The sequence below is a fragment of the Magnolia sinica genome, chromosome 1 (assembly GCF_029962835.1).
Source record: "Magnolia sinica isolate HGM2019 chromosome 1, MsV1, whole genome shotgun sequence".
In the NCBI taxonomy this organism is placed as follows: domain Eukaryota; kingdom Viridiplantae; phylum Streptophyta; class Magnoliopsida; order Magnoliales; family Magnoliaceae; genus Magnolia; species Magnolia sinica.
In genome coordinates this window covers 72,977,020-72,983,771 of record NC_080573.1, presented here as the reverse complement: position 1 = coordinate 72,983,771, position 6,752 = coordinate 72,977,020, and the positions used below count along the sequence as shown (strand labels likewise).

Here is a 6,752-nt window from a genome sequence, read left to right as displayed (position 1 = left end):
TTTTAGATATCTTGCAGTGTTTACATATGATATGATTTTTAGGTGGTCTAAAGTTTGTATATTGATTGTCTCTTCATCTTGCAGTGTTCAGACGTACTATGATTTTTAGGTGGAGTGGGAGTTTGCTTATCAATTTTCTAGCCATCTTACGGAGTTCACGTACGATATGATTTCTGATTGAAGTAGATGTTTGCATGTTGATTTCCATTATGCGGAGTTCTTTATGATTTTCGGGTGGAGCGGGAGTTCGCTTATCGATTTCTAGCCATCTTACGGAGTTCATATGATTTTCAGATAGTGTTGGAATGCCCCTTATTGATTCTCTCTTCATCTTGTGATGTTCAGTCATACCATGATTTTCGGGTGGCGCGGGAGTTCACTTATTAATTTTCTAGCCATCTTGTGGAGTTCACGGACGATATGATTTTCAGGTGAAGTAAAGGTTTGAAGGTTGATTTTCTATTCACCTTACAGAGTTTACTTGTATTGTGATTTCTATGTGGAGAGGGAGTTCGCTTATCGATTTTCTAACTATCTTGTGGAGTTCACATATAATGTGATTTTCAGGTGCAATAGAAAGTTGTATGATTAATTGTTAGACTATTTGGACACATACACTTGCATTACTATTACTATTATATTTTGTTTATGACGAGATTATGTGATTGGCTTAATGTTTGAATATATGCTCATGATTATTAATTGCGTTATTTAATATGTTCATTCTCATAACTTGTGATATATGGATTATGAATGATGAGTATGTAATCTTAGAGGGTACTCCTCACTGCGATAGCCATTGACGCTATCAAACCATATTAATTGATGTAGGTGTAGAGTGAGTCAATGCCTTTCATTGGGTTGCTAAAGCAGATCGGGTAGCTGAGGAGTTAGACGGGGTCCCTATGACCCATGTTGAGTTCTGTTATTATATGATAGATTTCTATCTTTATTTAATAAACTTTGGTATTTGGGATTGTATAAGTCCTGTATGGATGCTACATTTAGATATTTATGATGGTTAAAATGTTTTTATATAAAGCATGGTTTATTCCGTCAACATTTGCTGCTAACTCTGATTAATTATAAGCGGTTTAAATTTACGCTAAATTTTAAAGTCTAACACTCGGGTTTTTGGAGAACGAGTCATATACTCTCAGGTTCCAAAAACTGGGGCGTTACATTCATATTTAGATTTAATCGACATTGTGGTTGTTTGGAAGTCTTCGCATTATCCTCAAAATGAATGCAGTCAGTACAAATCAAATGATCAATTCCCTAGAGGTCTACAATCGACCCTCCAAGGTCTCCTTTATGCTCAATGAGAGTAGAAATAAGCATACTCTCTTATTCCTTTTCAAGGTGGGAAAAAATCACCACCAAGTATGTCTCATCTTGACTAAAGTAGACATATTTAAGATCAATGGGCAAAAGTTTTAGGTCAAGCTTCGGTACTTTGAGGCTGGACGGTAGAGGCACTACATCGGTTTGAGGCAACTTTTAAAATTATGGCCTCCACTGGTTAACTTCAAGTACCTGCATAGCATCAATCATGGCATTCATCTCCTTAATTGTATCATCATCTAAATCAAGGGAGTGGGCCAAGCATGTCTCTAGAGTATCAGAATATAGAGTCAAAAGTGCTTTATCTTTAATAAAAGAATCGATCATGATAATGTCATGGGCATCGTCATCATCCTCTGACTATTTGTTCATATTGAAAAGATATTGAACTCGAATGTCATATTTCCAAAAGATAAATTCATAATACCATTCCAGCAATTAATAATTGCATTTGATGTAGCAAGGAATGGAGGACTAAGGACAACGGGAATTTGAGTGCTCATATCCATGATGGGTTAAGTATCCAGGACGATAAAATCTACTGGATAATAGAATTTGTCAACCTGGACCAACACATCCTCAATTATTCCTATCTGTATACGAACTAAGCAATCGGCAAGTTAAAGTGTGGTATGGGTAGGTTTTAATTAACCAAGACCCAGTTGTTCGTAAACCGAGCAGGGGATCAAGTTAACATTCACCCCCAAGTCAAGAAGTGCATGCTCAATTCAGGAATTCCCAATTACACAAGTGATGGTTGGGCTACCGGGACCTTTTTATTTTTGCAGGACATCTTGCTTGAGGATGGCACTCACTTTTTCTCTCAAGAAGATTTTCTTTTGTATGTTCTGTTGTCTTTTGGTACTGCATAGATCTTTTAGAAATTTGGTATATGAAGGAATTTGTTTAACGGCATTTAGTAGAGGGATGTTGACCTTCACTTACTTAAGCACCTCTAGAATATCCTGAGAGTTAGAGAGAGGTTTTGGTGCAATCAACCGCTGAGGGAATGGTGCAATTGGTTTACTTTGAGATTCTAGTTCTAACCCATGAGGAGCAATGCTAGGTCCATCATTCTCATCTTCTTCCGGGTCCTTAGGCTTTTTAGCCCTTACTGAAATAGTCTTGTCAATTGTCTTTTCACTCCTAAGAGTGATGATAGACTTAGCTTGCTCCATTTAATTTGAAGAGCTTAGGTCACTAATTTCACATTGCGGTTTTGGATTGAGGAGAGGTTGGGCTGGAAGCAGCCCTTTCTCCCCAATCGTTAAATGTGACTTAATACGTTGAATGGCCTTGTTAAGGTCTTAGAAGGCTTGTAATGTGCCTTGATTGAAAAGCTCTTGATTTTGGATATGTGTTTTAAAATTGGCTCCTCCTAAGGCTTCTTTTGATTTAAGAGTTAAGATAGAGCCCCTTAAGGGTTAGCCATTTGTCCATTCCTCCAACTGAAATTGGGATGGTTCCTCTAGCTGAAGTTGTATGTATTTGAGGTGGGTCCACTGAAAGGTCTTTGTTAGTTGTTCACGGTATTCGATTGCTCATTCAATATTTCTTGAAAAGAAGGTATTGTTGGACAATTTTCAGTTGTATGTATGTTGAAAGCACAAATACCGCAAACAACTTCCTTAGCCTTATCCTTCTTAAGTTCAATGGCCTCGATTTTCTTGTCAGATTAGCCACTTTAACATTTATATCGCCTTCCTCTTTTAAAATATGTATTCCACCCCTCTCCTTTAATTGAGTAGGCTTAGAAGTGGTGCTAGGTCTTAGGGAGATGTCCCATGATTATGCATTTTCGGCAAGTTTGTCAAAGTAATCCCACACATCATCGACATCTTTGTTCATGAATTCCCCATTAAACACCGTCTCGACTAATTGGTGCATGGAAGATGTCAATCCATCGTAAAAGAAATTTGTTATGCACCATGTTTCGAAGACATGTTGTGGGCATGAATTAACAAGATCCTTGAACCGCTCCCAACATTGGAAGAATGCCTCATCTTCCTTTTGGGTGAAGTTCATGATTGATTTTCTGATGGTGTTCGTCTTATGGTATGGGAAGAATTTCTTTATGAAATCCCTTGTCGTGTTGTTCCATCTTTCAATGGATCGTGGACGCAATGAATGCAACCATGTCTTAGATTTTTCTTTTAAGGTGAAGGGAAAGAGTTTCTGAAATTGAGGTTTAGACCACTATAGTAGAAGTATGGAATAGGTCAAAGTGACCTAGAGGGGGTGAATAACACTTTATAAAATTTATATCAATTTAAAAATCCTAATTCCTAATCTTGACCTAATATGCAATTAATCTAGATGTAACAACCTTAACTCTACATGTGTAATGACCCGAAAAATTTCATGCAAGGACCCGAGTACTACCTCAAATTCTTTAGAAGTTAAATGTAGGTTAACTAGCGCTAAACTCGATTACTTGTGAAATTAGCACCAATCACTTTAAATTTGATCTGCAAGACCCAAAACCTGTAGAATCGTTAGCGCCATGTTACCGTAAAATCTAGGATTCAACGCTAAATCCAGTTACTCTCGGGAGTACTTGAAAACTTTGTATCAGACCTGGACCACGCGTCGAAAGTCCAAGAGCGATGATCTTAGACAATTATGATCACCTTGTTAGGCTTGACAATCACCTCAAAAATCAAGTCCAAATCATGTCCTGAGGCAATTTGCTTAAGTCCGGAGTAAAGAGTGTGAGAAAGGTGAGAAATTAAATATGAATTTAAGAAATCTGAGTCGTGTCGCTTACGCCCAATTTTAAGCATTCTGACCATCAGAATCTGACCGAAATTTACCCTCGGATCAGGAAAGATGGCCCAGACATGTCAAAGTGCCTGTGGACCTGATCGAGTTTCGGTGACCGTTGAATTGAAACTGGTCCGCCACGGCTGATCTGTAAATCTGATCTGTACAAAACTCAGCTTGACCTAGATCCATGTTCAGTGAGCTTAAGTCCGACCACACGTGGAAAAGGGACACCAAAAGCACTCCATTGGATCGAAATAGACCCGAATTGGTTATAACCTAAGTATACCTTGGCCCTGGGGCTATTTCCATCAATTTTAGGCCTATATAAAGACCTTAAACCCTCACTCTCAAATTCCATACGAATTTTCTAAACCCTAGCAAAGAGAGAGAGAGAGAGAGAGTGAGAGAGAAGTTGGTGAATCATCTTGAGATTCTTCCCTGTTACTCTGCGTACCTAAACCATCGCATCTGAATCGTTATTCCAGTGATTCTAAGTTCATTCTTGGGTAAGTTAATCAAACCCTAACCTGTTTTGGAGCTTAGAATAGTCTAAGTGTTGATGTAGCTCATTTCATTCATGCCTTAGGTTATCTAGTCGCTGTTGACGAAGACTTATCATCTGAATCAGATCTGTTGCGCACTTTCTGGTTTAAGGTGCGGACTATATTCGTATAGGTTATGGTTTTCAAGGCTTTCAATGTCGGTTAATGGTTTATTATTGTTGTGGGTGAAATTTCACATGTCAAATGCAATGTTTATATTGCATTCCTGATATATATGAGCTATATTGAGATTTGTGTATTCCATGTATAGGTAGAAAGTATCGTATATGTATGAAATACGAACATGTGTTTTCCATGATTAATTCTCATGTATTCATGTTAGTTGTACGTGTGTCAACTCCTTGGCGAAAGGAATTGTCCAAATGTGTGTTATCACGAACATACGTCATGTATGTTGGAATATGTAGCCTAAGTGTTTGTAGAAATGTCTGAATGAATAAGTGTGTCATATATTGTACTTTTTATAGGCATTGAGAAGAGATTCTCAACTATCTTAATGATGTGTATGATTTCCTCCGTGCAATTTACATTCTTTGTCAATTTAACTTAGACGCTACTTATGTGTAAATTCATGTCAAGTTGATATTCATCAAATGCTCACATACTGTATGATTAGAATTGTTGATCCATTACTGTTCTGAATTGCTGGTATGAATATCTGCTATACTTGAATGTGTTTGGGACTATGAAATAGTCCAGGGAATCGGTAACAAACCTTGAGTTCATGGCCGAGGTTGTTTTCACCAAAAAGGACGTGTTTAACGAACCCGAGTCATATTAGGGTTGTCGGCAGTGGTTTGGCCACACGGAGTGTTTGCGCACTCTATGTCGTTCAACTCAACGTGCGCTCGTGCTAGTCGAGCCCATCAAGTAACCCGACTGTCCCGATGGATGTTCACCATGTATGGACACTACTGTTTGAATCTAGGGTACCAAACTTACCAATGCAAACCCGTTAACCATTGTACCTTGATCCACTAAGACTCATGAGCTGGCATGGTGGTGTGGGAGACCGTGGTCGAGCTGTCGGCCTATGCTGGGGCGACGAGTCTCCCCATAGTGACTAGTGAGCACACCAGACTCGTGAGCCGATTATGGTGGTATAGGACACTATATTCGCGCTGTCGGCCTACATTGATTGGTGACGAGCCCTTTGTAGTGCCCTCGAGCATACCTTGATACTGCATTGAGGTGACGAGCCTTAGTGTAGCAACTAAGGTATGACTAAGCATGTATTGATTGGTGACGAGCCCTTTACAGTGATGTAGAACCATATGATCATATGAGATTGTCTAGGACTAACGACCCTAGAATGGATCACCGTTTGGGAATTGATATGAGGAAGGTACCTTAGCTTCCCAATCCTACTGTATGAAAAGGACTAATAACAACTTGGCAATCATATTCATGCACCACATTGCATGTGCTTTAGTGTCGTGGGTACTGCGGGAGGTTGTCATGCGTACCGTAAGATGAAGACGCCGAGGGCGTGCAGGCGAGAGCACGCATCATTCTTACATACATCATTGCATTAACAAGAGTAATTAGGATGTGTTTGATTATATTGCCTTATCATTACTGCTTGATTAATTTGATAATATGTTAACTTTTACTGTATAGTTCCACTGAGTTGATCACTCACTCCCACATTTTGGGACGGTGTTTCAACACCAACTAGACTCTGTCTTAGATGCAGATGATGATGCAACCCCCGAGGCAGAGCAGGAGTATGAGGATGACGAGGACACGTTTTCTTTTATGCAGTTCTCAGGTGGGTTCATGTGAGCCATGCCCTGAGCTACGGGGATTTTGGGTTTCTTTTATAATAGATGATTTCATTTTGATACTTATATTTTGAAACAAACACTTGTAATTATGACCTGGTAGAGCATACATATCTTAGGGACTTGTATAGATATACATATACGTTTCTTCAGTCTTTCGCTTTACAGATTTCACCTATCCTTGGATTATGTTTGCAGTTTGGCTTAATCTACTTCATGTTTAATGCACTCATACAGACAACATACATCCATCATTGCATATGTTGCATAAGTGATGTTTTGAAACTCGGGAGCT

General features: G+C 38.9%; 1 non-coding gene across 1 annotated transcript; it reads left to right on the top strand.

The window, feature by feature from the left end:
* The first annotated feature begins 3,280 nt into the window (after positions 1 to 3,280).
* LOC131222145 (small nucleolar RNA R71) lies at positions 3,281 to 3,387 on the top strand. Its single transcript, XR_009159857.1, has one exon. It is a non-coding gene; the product is annotated as a small nucleolar RNA R71 (small nucleolar RNA).
* The last annotated feature ends 3,365 nt before the right edge of the window (positions 3,388 to 6,752 follow it).